The 16,619-nt window shown below is 44.8% G+C and overlaps 1 non-coding gene across 1 annotated transcript; it reads right to left on the bottom strand.

The window, feature by feature from the left end:
* Nucleotides 1-890: 890 nt before the first annotated feature.
* LOC136313771 (U6 spliceosomal RNA) lies at nucleotides 891-997 on the bottom strand. The gene has a single exon (XR_010727213.1). It is a non-coding gene; the product is annotated as a U6 spliceosomal RNA (small nuclear RNA).
* Between the last annotated feature and the right edge of the window lie 15,622 nt (nucleotides 998-16,619).

The raw sequence follows: 16,619 nt of genomic DNA on the forward strand, positions 1-16,619 counted from the left end.
ATGCTCTGTGCCCATCTGGAGTGTTGTTCTGTTGCAACCAGAGCCATTCTAATGCCTAAGGCAGAAGCCATAGAGCCATCCTCAGCGCCCGAGTCAACTTTGCTCCAATGGAGCCTTGGCTGCGGGAGGGGAAGAGAGAGACAGAGAGGAAGGAGAGAGGGAGGGGTGGAGAAGCAGATGGGCTCTTCTCCTGTGTGCCCTGGCCAGGAATTGAACCCGGGACTTCTGCATGCCAGGCCGACGCTCTACCACTGAGCCAGCCAGCCAGGGCCTATTATTCTTTTGATTGAATTTATTGGGGTGACACTGGTTCACAAAACCATGCAGGTTTCAAGTGTGTGACTCAATAAAACATCATTAAAACATCATTCTGTGCACTGCATTGTGTGCCCATTGCCCCAAACAAGGTGTCTTTCATTCTCATTTATCTGCCCTTCACCCACCCCCACCTACCGCACCCCCGTTTCCCTCTGGCTCTCACCCCACTGTTGTCTGAGTCCATGTGTTGTAGATATACATGTTTTATTTGCTAATCCCTGCACCTCCTTCATCCAGCCCCCCGAGTCCCTTCCTCTCTGACAGCTGTCCATCTGTTCCACCTGTCCATGCTTCTGTTTCTCTTTTGTTCACCAGTTTATTTTGTTCGTTAGATTCCACATATAAGGGAAACCATAGGGTACTTGTCTTTCTCTAACTGGCGTACATTACTGAGCATAATAACCTGCAGGTCCATCCATGCTGTTGCAAAAGCTCAAATCACCTTTTCTCTTTGACAGCCGAGTAGTATTCCACTGTGCAAATGTACTGTAGCCTTTTTTTCTCACTCATCTACTGGTTCCACCAGGGCTCTTGCCACATCTTGGCTATTGTAAATGATGCTGCCATGAGCCAAATATAGGGAACTCTTCACGAGTGTGCGTGTCGCCCCCGCCCAGGAGCTGTCCTAAGCCTCTCTGGATCACTCCAATTTTAGTAGATGTGCCTCCAAAGCAAGCACGAGGCGTGAGTTTCTAAAAAGCACTGGAATTTCTCTTTCCACCCCCTTCCAGGCTTTTTTTTTTTATTAATGTCCCCAAAAGTGTGGGATTAGGAATCCTCCCACAGCCCATCCCGCCCAAGAACTTCCATCACACTGCTTCTGATGAAGGGAACAGATCAGTTCCAGTGGCATAAGGCCCAGCTTCTCCCCTTTGAGAAAGAACAAATAAGAACAAAGTGTCAGATTGCGACGCTAATTATATATTCTGTTCAAGTGTCAGCCATCTGTTGCAATTGTTTAAAAAGCAGGCATAAGTCAACTGTCGGGGTGAGATGTTTACCGCGGCGAACACGCAGGAATTGTGTTCCAGCCGGTGCCTCGGGGCGGCAGTGGGATTCTGGTGACCGCCGCGGAAGCCCACCCTCCTGGGAGAGGGTCAGTGGTAGCTCCGAATGACTGATGACTGAGCCCTAGTCATAGTTCAGAGCTGGCCAGGAAGGATTCTTAAGGGATCAACACTCAGTTTTCAGAAGGCACAATGGGAGCAGGGTGAGGAAGAGGCACTGCTTATTCTGCACATAACAATCTTCTGCAGAAATGTAGTGTTTGCACACAGAAGCCTCCCTCAGGTATGCTAAGTCCTGAAGGAAAAGGTTTGAACGCGTTTTGTCTATAAATTAAATGCACACGGTAGTATCCAGCGGATCACACTGTGCAGAGTATGCTGTGAAAACACGGTTAGTTAGATGGGTGGAGGGTTTTCTGATGTGGACAAAAGGCACAAGTAAAGTGGCGTGTTCCCCCCAGGTCCAGAGGTTTGCCTTTCTTTCTGTTCTCAATTTGTCCGTGGAATAAACTGAACATTCTGCCAAACTGTGGCTTCTGATAATTCTTTCATGAGAACAACTGGCCTCAGACTGCAGGTGAGTTTCAGTTTACATACGGTCGTGATAAAAACCTAGCTAACTGTCAAGAGTACCGCCAAACAAGAACACTGTTTTCTTCTGACATAGCTCATTCGATTTCTGCATAAGTGAAGACGTCCTTTTGATAGAATTGATATCTGACCTTTTGGGTTATTAAATAATTCAAATCTCCAGGATAATCAAGGGGAGAATGTTCTAGTCATTGTGAGCAGGGCTGCCCCCCCAGCCCAGTTTCATGGACATCTGCAATTTTGGTCCGGAGGTGGAAATTATTCTCTGATTTGGGGGCACCCACCAGGGATGGCCAATTCACTATCAGCATAGAGTGCAGAGCGGAGCGCTTTCTCTCTCATGAATTTGAAAGCTGCTTTTTCATAATTTTATAATTTGTTTCTAGTTTTTCTATCACAAGCAACATTTTCTTCCCCTTCCGTTGCTCTTCTCAAGTTGATAAAAGCCTCTTCCCCTTAACTCATTCCTCCTGAAAATTCTTATTTGGACCATGGGACCGTTACCTGGGGCAACATTCCGGCTGTTGCAACCTAATTAAAATGAGATGCTCGGGTTAAACCAGTTCAACCAGTCCAGCCGGTGGTGGCATTGGCAAGGAATCTTTAATGACGCTAGTAGCACTCCTCCATCTCAGTTCCTGGCTAATCACGCACATACGCAGGCAGCTAAGGATAAATAATTATTCCAGATTCATTACTGTGCCCGGCAACTGTACACAGTTTTAATTCAGAACTTCAGTGGGACATTGACATTGACAGCCTTCTCCCTGCCTTTTCAAAGGTAAGCATGACAGAGAGAGTGAGATGGGCCTTACATTCCAACCTAAGGTCTGCCTAACGAAGCCCAACCAGGGACAGTTACCTTCACATGGGTCTCTGAAATTAGATTTTCTTTTTCTTTCTTTCTTTCTTTCTTTCTTTCTTTCTTTCTTTCTTTCTTTCTTTCTTTCTTTCTTTCTTTCTTTTTTTTAGAGAGAGAGGGACAGATAGGGACAGACAGACAGGAAGGAGAGAGATGAGAAGCATCAGTTCTTCGTTGGGGCACCTTAGTTGTTCATTGATTGCTTTCTCATATGTGCCTTGACTGGGAGGCTGCAGCAGAGTGAGTAACCCCTTGCTCAAGCTAGTGACCTTTGGACTCAAGACAGCAACCATAGAGTCACATCCATGATCCCACACACAATCCAGTGACCTTGGGCTCAAGCAAGGACCTTTGGGCTCAAGCCAGCAACCATGGAGTCCCATCCATGATCCCAAGCACAAGGCAGCGACCCCGTGCTCAAGCTGGTGAGCCCGCACTCAAGCCAGCAACCTCGGGGTTTCAAACCTGGGTTCTTTGCCTCCCGCTCCAGCACACTGTCCGCTGTGCCGCCGCCTGGTCAGGCTGAATTGATTTCTTAACAAGAGCAGGGCAGCTACAGTTTGTGGCAGGACAAACTGAGGTGTTTCCACCTGCTCCCATCTCTAGGAGGGACGAGGTGGAGGATCCCTCTGTGCGACTTTAAAATAGGCAGTCTCTTACAGACTAGCAGGAAGAAATAAATGGAAACAAATTATTGCAAGAAAAGTTATTGATTTTCTTCACATTAAGCTTAGTTGCAACCCCAGAGCTGCTCTGTTTAAAATATGGCCATGGATGCTGAGCCTCACGACTATTTTTATTCTGTGGCCTGATGATGTGAGCACCACATCCACCCCGGGACTTCCCCTCACGCTAGTGCTTCTCCTGTGACCGCCTGGCCTTCTCACCCAGAGGATGCTGCTGTGAGTCTGTCCCGTTCCCATCTAGAAGAATGTAACAGTCGGTGCCTTGTTTAATTTTTACTTATTTAGTTTTTATGCTCTTGCATCATCACCTGAAGACTTAAGTGAGCTCTAACAGAAAAGCATACAGAAAAAAAAAAATAAGAATATGAAAATAGGACTGGGAGAAGTATAATTGAGAATAGAAATGTAAAATTGTGGTGAATGCCTGACCAGGAGGTGGTGCAGTGGATAGTGCATTGGCCTAGGATGCTGAGGACCCAGGTTCAAAACCCTGAGAGGTCACTGGCTTGAGCATGGGCTCATCTGGCTTGAGCGTGGGCTCATCTGGCTTGAGCATGGGCTCATCTGGTTTGAGCATGGGCTCATCTGGCTTGAGCGTGGGCTCAACAGCTTGAGCGCGGGTTCACTGGCTTGAGCATAGGATTATAGGCATGACCCCATGATCTCTGACTTAAAGCTCAAGGTCACTGGCTTGAGTCTGTGGTCACTGGATTGAAAAAGGGGTCCTCTGCTGGAGCCCCTGGGTCAAGGCACATCTGAGAAAGCAATCAATAAACAACTAACGTACCACAACGAAGAATTGATGCTTCTCATCTCTCTACCTTCCTGTCTGTCTGTCCCCACCCCCCAAATAAATAAATAAATAAACAAACAAATAAATAAATTTTTGGTGAGAAATTAAACCAAGTGTGTTTCGGCCATAAGGTAATTACATGATGGCCACTTTCTTCCCTGTCCCTGGTTTTCTTAGGTATAAAACAAAATAAATCATATTTAATGTTTCTTCGTCATAGAAAGGAATGTGTTCATTATTTTCTCTTGGGTGTTTTTAGTTTTAGATGGAGTGTATAAGTAATGTAGTTTCTTTTCAGTGCCCTGGTTTTATTTGGGCTCCAGGAGAACGCACGATGTGACCGATACAAGCTCTGGGGAATGAGCGGGGCTGCTGGCCCCCACGCAGCTCAGTCTCCCAGCTTCCCCAGTGAGAGCTCCGGGGAATGAGCGGGGCTGCTGGCCCCCACGCAGCTCAGTCTCCCAGCTTCCCCAGTGAGAGCTCCGGGGAATGAGCGGGGCTGCTGGCCCCACGCAGCTCAGTCTCCCAGCTTCCCCAGTGAGAGCTCCGGGGAATGAGCGGGGCTGCTGGCCCCCACGCAGCTCGGTCTCCCAGCTTCCCCAGTGAGAGCTCCGGGGAATGAGCGGGGCTGCTGGCCCCCACGCAGCTCAGTCTCCCAGCTTCCCCAGTGAGAGCTCCGGGGAATGAGCGGGGCTGCTGGCCCCACGCAGCTCGGTCTCCCAGCTTCCCCAGTGAGAGCTCCGGGGAATGAGCGGGGCTGCTGGCCCCCACGCAGCTCAGTCTCCCAGCTTCCCCAGTGAGAGCTCCGGGGAATGAGCGGGGCTGCTGGCCCCCACGCAGCTCGGTCTCCCAGCTTCCCCAGTGAGAGCTCCGGGGAATGAGCGGGGCTGCTGGCCCCACGCAGCTCAGTCTCCCAGCTTCCCCAGTGAGAGCTCCGGGGAATGAGCGGGGCTGCTGGCCCCACGCAGCTCGGTCTCCTAGCTTCCCCAGTGAGAGCTCTGGTTGGCAGCAGTGTATGGCAACACAAAAGGCAAGAGCCAAAATATTGTCGTCACAGAGTCCAGACCCGTCTTGATAACCCCGCTCAGTGCAGATGAGCCTGCTATGCTCATTGTCCTCTCTAGAGCCATGTGTCCCCACGGAAGGAATCAGTCACACTGTAGGGTAGACATTCAAAGAGCTCTAGGTGAGCAGGAATACTCAGAGGGCTCCTGGGAGGGTGTCAACAGACACAAGCTATGTGGAAGTTGATGGGCTTGATCGGAAGCATAAATGTCAAGTTGTTTTTTTTTTTACCATGCTTTCAAGAAATAGGCCTTAGTCCCTGGCCAGGTAGCTCAGTTAGTTAGAGCATCATTTGATATACCAAGGTTGTGGGTTCAATCCCCGGCCCGGGTACATATATACCAGTGAGCCTGAACTGGTGGCAGCACAGTGAATAGAACGTTGGCCTGGAATGCTCAGGACCCAGGTTTGAAACCCCGAGGTTGCTGGTTTGAGCGTGAGCTCACCAACTTGAGTGTGGGGTCGCCGGCCTAATCGTGAGATCATAGACATGACCCCATGGTCAATGCCTTGAGTCCAAGGTTGCTGGCTTGAGCAAGGGGTCACTGGATTGGCTGGAGCCCCTCTGCATACCCCCCCCATCAAGACACATATGAGAAAGCAATTAATAAATAATTAAGGTTCTACAACTATGAGTTGATGCTTCTTGTCTCTCTCCCTTTCTGTCTGTCCATCCGCCTTTTTCTCTCTCTTTCTCTGCTTCCTTCCTTCCCTCCCTTCCTCTTTCTCAAAAATCAATAAATTAAAAAGCAAGTTGTTAGTAAGCAAAGTGCAGCGATGAGACAGAAACAACAAGGATTCAGGGGTAGAAAGTAAAGCTTGTTCTTGGAGTTCTGTTATTAAAGTGGAAGAAGCAGCTACGTTTTAGTGTCAGAGAAAGCAAACGTGAAGAGAGTGTGTGCGGATAAATAGGGGAAATGAGACAAGTGACACAAGATGATAAAGAAAATGGGGAGTGGGTTGGTTGGATGGATTCCCTTTGGATCTGTCTGGGCACATCTGTTTTGCTGGGAAAATAAGATGTTGCTAAGGATCGGGAATGTCCCCTCTCCCCCATCTCCTGGCTCTGCCAGCCCTAGGGGTCTTGCGTGATTACTGAACTATCCCTAACACGGAATAATCCACAAAACCAGTTAAATCGTAAAGTCCCCTGGTTCTAAATAACAACCTCTTCAGAGCAGGACCTGAATCATGACAGGAAGCACCCATTTCTGTAATGGGGTGGTTTGTATAGATAGGAAAAATACTTGAGGTCACAACATTTAGCGAGAGGGATTTCAGGACTGATGTCTGCTGTAGGGAAGGGTTGGCACCTCAGACGGAACGGAGACTGAAATAGAACCCCAGCCCTGGGAGTGACCGGACCTGTTAGAGCTGCGACACACCTTAAGCACCTTCCCCGTTTAGCTGTTCACTGTTAGTGGAAGAAAGTCAGAGTCATTTCCCTGATGGCTGCCTAACCTAGGGCAGGACAGAGAGCTGACCAGAAAATGATGGAGTTAGCAAACATAATGCAACACCAGACCTTCAAATCTTAACTTAAACAAACAAACAAACAAACAAGAAATCAAAGTTCTTTCTCTAGGAACGCCAAACTCTCCGTAACCAAACAAAGAATTTAGTGTTTTCAGTACAAGGAGGTTTTATTTTTTTTTTATCCTTTAATACACACTGTATTTGAAACAGATGCTGTAGGATTTTATCTTTGAAATGTAAAGCTACTAAGTGAAATAAACCAGCAAGAGAAAGACAAATACCATATGATCTCACTTATATGTGGGATCTAATGAGCACAGTGAACTGATGAACAAAATAGGAACAGAATAGGAACTGGCAGCTGTCAGAGGGGATGGGGAATGGGGACGGATGCAGAAAGGTGAAAGGATTAAGTAAAAAACATATATACGTAACTCATCGACATAGAACACAGGGTGGTAATAGCAGGAGGGAAGGGGGTGGGGGTAGGTTCAGGTGGGCAAAGGGGGACAAGGGGGATGGAAGAGACTCTCCTGGGGGGATGGGCACACAGTGCAGTGCACAGATGGTGTTCTGGTGGGTCCTACACTTGAAGACTGTTTAGATTTGTGAACCAATGCCATTCTAATAAATTCAATGAATTTAAAAGAACTAAAGAAGGAAATGTAAAGCTATTTATTAGCATATAATATTGTAGCTTGTATTCAAATTCAACAATAGGCTTTTAAACAGAACACCGTAATAAAAATTTTTCAATACCTTTGGCCTTAAACAGAAAAAAACTTAGAATTTTGTCTCCACCATTGGCTAATTCTGTGACCATGGGAAACTTTAGTAAGATTTCTGAGTGTCACTTGTATCACGTGTAAAATGGGGATGCTAGTGAAAGCGATTTCACAGGGACTTTTTCTGAGATTAAATAACATAATAGGTCTGAACAGGACCTGGGCATAAACCCGCAGAAAATAGAGTGGGCCTTTCTTCCAGGTGCAATGGGGTGAATTCCGTATTTCCAAAATTCTCTGGGGAAGATGACTAGGACATTGATTGTAAAAGAGAAAAAAACTCGCCAGTATATCCTAGCTTCCTTAAGGAGAGCTCAAGGAAAAAATGCCTACGTATAATTAGAAACGTCTTTTAAAATAACAAAATTCTAATGATTAAAAGAAAAAATAATCATCCAAAGATGAAAATTTCTTACCACTAGACCTTGAGACCTTGGCTCTGTTGGCATTTGACTACTTCAGACAACCAGGTGTGGGGACCTTGAACCCAAACCATTACCCAGATAACCCAAAGGGAGGTGACAGGTGCGAGGCCAAGATGGCCAGGGGTCATTATTTCACAACTGAATCGAACTGGCTGGCATTGTTTCAGGGAGACTTATTGCAAAGGTCAAGGCCAATGATGAGCTGTAAGAACTAGGGTTCAGCCAAACAAAGTAAAATTTCTCTGTTTAATTTTTCTTTTTTTTTTTGAGAAGTGGGGAGGCAAACAGACAGATTTCTGCATGCGCCCCAACTGGGACCCACCTGGAAACCGCCCTAGAGGGTGATTCTCAGCCCATCTGGGACCGTTGCTTCTTACTCAGCAAACACACTATTTGAGCGCCTGGGGCGGGGCTATGAAACCATCTGCAGTGCCCAGGGCCAAGTTGCTCCAAGCGAACCATGGCTGCAGGAGGGAAATAGAGAGATAGAAAGAGAAAAATGGGAGAAGGAGAGAAGAGGAGAAGCAGACGGTCACTTCCCCTGTGTGCCCTGACTGGGAATCAAACCCAGGATGTCCATATGCCAGGCCAACGCTCCACCACTGAACCAACCGGCCAGGGCAAAATTTCTCAACAGCAAACTCTTTCACATGTGTATAGATACTGTGGTCAGTGTAGGTGATTTGGTCTGCGATACTGTCAGCTTTTCTATTCTTATGCTTGCAATTGAATGCTTTGAGACTCCAGTGCATTCTCAGCCTGAATGCTTTCACCTTCCTGATGCCATCACACTCAACTCTACCCTCTCCCTTTGCACACTGCATCCTCCACCTGTCTCCCTGGCTAGACTGTTGTGGATAGACACGGTGTATTACACACCTCAGTAGCCACAAGTCCTTGTTCAGTACCCAGCACAGAGTGACTGCTCCGTACATTTGGGCCAAACAAATGAATGAATGATTTCTAAGCTTTGTTTCCTAAACAGTGACCATATCAATCAGTGTTGCCTCAGACACTCAGAAAACTAGAAACCCAAGAACCCAATTGTCAGGAGCCAGTAAGAATTAGAGTGGCATTCTATACCTCGGCTGTCACTGTTTCTCATTATCTGAATAAGACACAGCACGAGGAAACAGATGGCTTGGGAAGGCATAAAATAAACATGACTAACACAAAACCTGCCATCCAATAATGCTAACCACACCATGGATTTTGGACAGTGGTGTGTCTCCACTCGCTAATAAAGCTATTGTGAAACATATGTTCTGTGAAAAGTGAAAATCGATAAAGGAAAGTTAGCAAAATTCCAACCCTGCCACTTGCTGTACAGTCCTTGTCTTTTTGCAACGCTTTTTCTGCAAGTTCAGTGAGTATACATGAAAATGCTCCATTTCTCAAGGCTCTCCTAGTATCTGAAGCTGCTCGGTCACTTCCTTTAAACACTGACCTGTGTTTTCCCTGAAACCGTGTCAGTTCATTTGTAAACATCTTTCACATTCTAAAGCAGAGATGATTTGCACGGGTCCAGGGTCATTTTGTCCAAATGTGGCAGCTTTCCAACAAAAATATTTGGAAACCCTTATATATAAACCTTGCCTTGTGTCTCTCTCTCTAGATGGTCATTTTAACTTTTAAAAGTTTTATAGTTTTCCATGCCTAGAACATAAAGTCTTCAAATGGACTTATTAAAAGACTCTTTGAATTTTTCCATCCTATGCAGATAGTTCTATAATAAAATGTATTTTACATAAAAGCAACCCGACCCATTGGTATATAAGAGGCTAAGTCACCAGGTCAGATTCACAAAGCCATTAGAAGGCATCACTATATAATTTTATCCTTTGTAAACTTTCCATGTTGGACGCGTCTTCACTTTTTACTCTAGTCAAAACACTGAATTTTTCAATGCCATTCCATTAAGCTGTTTATATAACTAAAAGATGACAATATTTTTAAAATTAATTAGCACTGGGATTTGAACTCATGCATATTTGACTCCTAGAAAAGCATATTTGATAATATTCCAAAGCCTTTATTTATTTTTTTTAAGTATTGTGATCAAATTCTTCTAAATTCAGCCTGCACATTCTTAACACTACATAAGTCCCTGTGTAAGCTGTCAGAACTGACTCATCCATCAAACATTTATTTGGTACTTTCTGTAACTCAGGCATTGTGCTTGGTCCTGGCAATACATAGAAGAATGCCAGACTTGCCCCTTTGGCAAAGAGACATCCACGTCCAATGAAAGAGACAGGCCATTAGAGGAGTCAGCGTGCCCCAGTGCTGAGGTGGGGACATGCAATGAGTGTCATAGAGAATGACACACACAGAGAATGGAGAGAGGAGTCTAGGGACCATCAGGGTCATTACTCCATTAAATCGGGGTGACCAGTGGGAGATTGCTCAATGAATCTGACAACGGAGGCTGCAAGGTAGTGGAACTTATGCTCACCAGGATGCAAAACACAGAGTAGAAAAAGCCCATGTTCTTGGAGACAACACTAGATTTCATACTCCATGAGGGAGTGGTTGTGTCTAGGGCATGTGCCATTAGCCTGGTGCTGGGCACAGTGTCCAGCCTGTTATTTATTGTGCACAGAATATCAAATGAAAGAGTAAACAGGTGGCTAAGCTACGCCTCTTGTCCTGGGGCAGGAAAGGAGGTAATAAGTATTGAAACTAAAGATTTTGTTAGTCCAGGAGTTTGTGGGAGTGAATCATAAGGATGTAGGACCTGTCTTGCAGGATGTAGAGAATTACTGAGGCTAAATATTTAAACTGAGCTAAACTCTGATTTAATGCATTCTTTCAATAAATATTTATTGAGCATCTACTATGTGCAGGGTTCGTATAATGAGAAACAAGTGATCTCCCGTCCTCATGAAGCTTTTATTCTAATAGACATACTGGTGATAAACCAGTCTAAATATAAATGTTCCAACAAGAAATTGTCATCAGGAGTCTGAAGCAGAGATCTGCAGAGCACATCTACCACGTGAACCCTGCCAGGGTCCTATTTGACTCACTTTCTGGCCTTTTACAGGAAAAAAAACTTACCCCTGCTTATAGCAAGGGGAACAAATAAGAAAAACAGATGAAAAAGAATGGAGGGTGGGCCATCCCAGATAGACTCCTGGGAACGCTCTTCTTGAGTAGGGGACACTTAAAGAGGTATAAGGGACAAGAAGAAGCCACCCACATGAACATGAGGGAACAGGGGTATCCTGAAACAGGCAGTAGTGGGTGCAAAGGCCAGAGGCTGGACAGACCTTAGGATGTTTGAAGTCCTCAAAGAGAGGACAGTGTAACTGGAGGAAATGATCAAGGAGAGAGACGGAGTTGTTATAAGATGATGTCGGAGACAAAAGCAGATCCTTCCTCTCCTTCTTTCCTTCCTTCCTCTCCTTCCTTCCTTCCTTCCTTCCTTCCTTCCTTCCTTCCTTCCTTCCTTCCTTCCTTCTTTCCTTCCTTCTTTCCTTTCTTCCTTCCATCCATCCACCCATCCATCCATCCTCCCATCCATCCATCCTCCCATCCATCCATCCTCCCATCCATCCTCCCATCCATCCTCCCATCCATCCATCCATCCATCCACCCACCCACCCATCCATCCTCCCATCCATCCATCCATCCTCCCATCCATCCATCCATCCTCCCATCTATCCATCCATCCTCCCATCCACCCATCCTCCCATCCATCCATACTCCCATCCATCCACCCATCCTCCCATCCATCCATCCTCCCTTCCATCCATCAGATAAGCCTTTGACAGGTGAAACCCTACTGTTTCAAGAGAACCCAGCCAGGCCTTACCTATCAGTAAATACCTCGTAGATTTCGACTAGGGACACTGTGAACAGAAACAACCAGTTTACTGACGAAAAAGATAGGCTCTTCTCCAACCATTGCAATAAAGCTGGCATGAAGAAGGTTATTTGGGAGGCAAAGCCAATTAAATCTGCGTTTACGCTGATTTCGCAGCAATTCCAGGGTGATTTTTTCCCCTTTTGAATGGCAGAGCTGGCAAAATGCTAACAGATTCAATGTACCATGCACCACATGAAGCCCAGAGAGTATTTCTAGAAAATGATGATGGTTTTCTAAACTAGTCGAAAAGGGGAGGGTTATTTTAGCCCTAATGCACTCCACTATATCAAGTTGTTTGCTTGAATTATTTATGTGTGTATTGCAATTTTTAAACCGGGAGCATCAGAGACATTTATGCCAGTGAGAAGTTAAGGACCCTGTAGGTCATTCAAGGAGAATGTTAACTAGGACAAGCAGCAGTGGCTAGAGAAATATGCCCAAGACACTTCAGAAGTCACAGGGGCTTGGCTGTGAGACACACTTGGACATGAAGGTGGATTTGGTTTCTTCTGAACTGGGCACACTGAGGTGCGTACAAGCCCCCCACTGTGAGCCTCAGTTTCCATGGGTAACCTGGAGCTCTCCTTTCTAATTCAGTGCATTATTGTAAGATTTAATGACGTGCCTAAAGAGGGGGACACAGAGGTATGTAAGAAATCACCACCTTTGTTGTAGTTAGTATTATTTTACTCCAGAAAATCCCAATGAGCCCATGGAAGGCACGAGCTCAACACTGGAGTTTCCACTCTGTACACAACCCCTTGCCTAGACTAGTAGTGAGGACACAGATCGCATGCAGCTCCAAACTCGTAATGACAATAAATGAGTGTTTCAGGAATATCCTTGAGTGCTTGTTAAAATATTGTTTCCCAAAACCCACCGAATCAGAAACTCCAGGGGCTAAAAGCTGCGTGTTTCACAGATAACTAAAGGATTGTAAACCATCATTGAGAAAGCTTTCATCGTCGCCCTGCCAACAGCACGTGTAACGCACGGTGGACCCGATCCCTACCTTGAGAAGAGGTATCGATAACATGCATTAGGAAACTTAAGGAAGGAGAAAGCTTCCTTTAATGAAGTTCTTCTTCTGTGACTTTGAGAACACATGTGGGAAGAAGAGAGATGTGTCACATACAATTAAAAATAAAAGGAGTGAGGTTACATGATGAGAAACTCAATCTGAACCAAGATGTGAGTGTCGAATCTGGGTAAGGAAGGACTTCTGTTCAGGCGCATTTCTTCGAGGGCGTGCAGTGGCAAAACCAACTTCCTCCATCTGCTAAAATATCATGAAGTCTGAGTCAGATGTGTTCTGTGAGAAAGCGGGGTCTGTTTTGTTCAAATCGGAATAGTGAAATCTAGGGGACAGCCGGAGCGCCGCCTCCAGTAGGTAGGCACGCAGCAGGCTGCCCCGCTGTCTGCGAAGGAATACTCCCGCAGAAGGTGCGTGTCAGCAAGTCAGGGTCCCCCAGTGTGGAGCCTGCCCAGGTCAGGATGGCCACGAGGAAGAGAACACCCAGCCCATTTAAACAACCTGAACTGCAGGTTAATAGACAAATACACAAAAGAGAGGAAATCTGGAACCTTATTCTATTGAAAAGAATCAGGTAAAATATGAATGGTACTAGTGGTTGTAGCACACCAGCCATACATAGGACAGTGATGGTGCAATGATCCTGTTACACTCGCTGTATGTATCCCCGTCCTGAAACCTTGCATGGAACGTCTGCACTGATCATCTCCCCTCCTGGCCGAGTCCTAGTGCTGTCCCTGTTTACAAAGGGACAGTCAGCTTTGAAGCAGTTAAGCACCTTGATTAGGTCACAAGCTTACAAGCAGTTAAGCAGAGATTTGAACCCATGCTATTAGACCTCTGAAATGGGACGCTTTTTATCTCCCTTTAAACTTGCATTCTACAAAGTAAGAACGGTGTAATGAGGAACCTGACTCGCTTTTTTGATGTTTTGTAAAATTCAAACCATGCGAGTCCCTGCACTCCTCGGACTCTCAGTCTATCCTCATCTCCTGGCAGCAGGGAAAACCAAGACCAGTCTCCTCTCCTGGTCATCTCTGGTCACTTGGGACCTGTTTGAAATCCCTGTTTGAATCTCCCCAGAAACCCTGGTTATGTAATTACAAACATTTTCATACCCTCTTCGTGTGTGTGTGTGTGTGTTGTGTGTGTGTGTGTGTGGCCACCAGTCGTGACCTCCAAACTAAATTTTGAGCTGGGGTCCCTCTGCCTCTGCAGGAGAGCACTCCACATGTGTCATTTAACAGACCTTCAGCTTCTGTTTCTCCCCCATATGTATTATTTTGATATCCCACGCCAGTTACCTCCCCTCCTTTTCCCGTTTATACTCAGTACAATTCTCTCAATGACAGCAATAGCAAATACTGAACACGGCAGATTTTCTCTCAGAACAATGGAAATCATTCGTAAATAAACATTCCCATTTCCACCTGAAATTTCTGGCTACTTTGGCGTTAAAAAAATTTTATTGGGGCAACAATGGCTAATAAAATTATATTGGTTTCAGGTATACAAGTACATCACCTGTATACTGTATGTGTGTCACCTCCCCAAGTCCGGTCACCCTCCATCACTACCTATCCCCCTCCACCTTCTTCTACGTCTCACCAACCGCACGCTTCTTTCTCCTTTGTAATCACCACACCGTTGTCTGTGTCTATGAGTGGAGGCTTTTTTTGTGTGTGGCTAATCCCTTTCTTCACCAGCCCCCAAACACCCCTCTCCTCTAACAGCTGTCAGTCTGTTCTCTATATGTATGAGTCTATTTCTATCCTGTTTGTTAGTTTATTTTGTTCATCAGATTCCACATATAGGTGAAATCATATGGTACTTGTCTTTCTCTGACTGGCTTACTTTACATAGCGTAATAGCCTCCAGATCCATCCGTGAGTCACAGAACATAAGATTTCTTTGTTTTTCATGGTCAAAGAGTATTTCACTGTGTTAATGTACCAGAGATTTTTTTATCCACTCATCTACTGATGGCCACTTGGGCAGCTTCCGTATCTTGGCTATTGTAACTAATGCTGCGATGAACATGGGGGTGCATGTATTCCTTCACACTTGGGGTTTCTTTGGATAAATTCCCAGGAGTAGAATCATTGGGTCATAAAGCAGTACTAATTTTACTTTGTTGAGGTAACTCCCTACTGCTTTTCACAGTGGCTGCATCAGTCTGCATTCTCACCAACAGTTCACGAGGGTTCCCTATTCTCCACATCCTTTCCAGCACTTGTTGTTTGTGGATTTATTGATGATAGTCATTCTGACAGGTGAGGTGATATATCATTGTGGTTTTAATTTGTATTTCTCTGATGATTAGTGATGTTGAGCACTTTTGTGTATGGCTATTGGTTGCCTGTATGTCCTCTTTGGAGAAGTGTTTATTCTGGTCATTTGTTCTTTAACTGGATTGCTTTTTTGGGAGGAGTTGCGTTTTAATTGACCCAGCCATCCCACTTTTAGGAATATATCCCAAGAACACCATATCACTGATTCAAAAGAAAAAAATGCACTCTCATGTTTATGGCAGCATTGTTCACAATAGCAAAGATCTGGAAACAGCCAAGTGTCTGTCAGTGGATGAGTGGATTAAAAAGCTATGTTACATATACACAATGGAATATTATGGGGCCATGAAAAAGAAGGAAATCTTACCTTTTGTGACAATATGGATGGATGTGGAAACTATTATGTTAAGTGAAATAAGCCAGGCAGAGAAAGAAAAATCTCATATGACCTCACTCATTTGAGGAATCCAATGAACAGTGTGAACTGAGAAACGAAATTGAGACAGAGGAGGGATCAAAGGGAACAGAGAAAAAGAAGACAGATGGAACGGGATGATAGGATGGGATAAACCTGAAGGGAAGGAGGACGGTGTTGTAGGGAGGGGGGCGAGGGAGATATTGAGGGGAATACAGGGTAGGGGGATGCATTCGGGACAACCTAGAATCTAGGTAAGCACAATAAATTAAAATCGATTAAAAATTCATTATAAATTTTGGATATTAAACCCTCATCAGATGTATCATTGGAGAATATATTCTCCCATTCAGTGGGTTGTGTTTTCCTTCTGTTGATGGTTTCCTTTGTTGTAAAAAACCTTTTTAGTTTGATATGGTCACAGTGTTTGTTTTTTATTCCTTTTGATTCCCTTGCTTGAAGAGATATATCAGAAAAAAAACATTGCTATAAGAAATGTCTGATATTTTACTGCCTATGTTTTCTTCTAGGATTTTTATAGTTTCAAGTCTAACATTTAAGTCTTTAATCCACGTTGAGTTGATTCTTGTGGATGGTGTGAGAAGGTGGTCTAGTTTCATTTTTTGCATGCAGCTGTCTAATTTTCCCAAACCATTTATTGAATAGACTATCTTTGAAGAACATTGTATGTTCTTGCCTCCTTTGTCAAAAATTAATTTACCATAAAGGTATAGGCTCATTTCTTGGCTCTCTATTTGTTCCATTGATCTATATGTCTGTTTTTATGCCAGTACTATGCTGACTTGATTACTATGGCCATGTATTATAGTTTGATATCAGGTAGCATGGTTCTTGCAAATTTTCCTTTCTCAGGACTGCTGTGGCAGTTCAGGATCTTCTGTGGTTCCATATAAATTTTTGTAATATTTGTTCTAGTTCTGTGAAATATGTCATTGGTATTTTGATAGGAATTGTGTGTAATCTATTGATTGCTTTTTGTA

Source organism: Saccopteryx bilineata, chromosome 9, assembly GCF_036850765.1.
Source record: "Saccopteryx bilineata isolate mSacBil1 chromosome 9, mSacBil1_pri_phased_curated, whole genome shotgun sequence".
Classification (NCBI taxonomy): Eukaryota; Metazoa; Chordata; class Mammalia; order Chiroptera; family Emballonuridae; genus Saccopteryx; species Saccopteryx bilineata.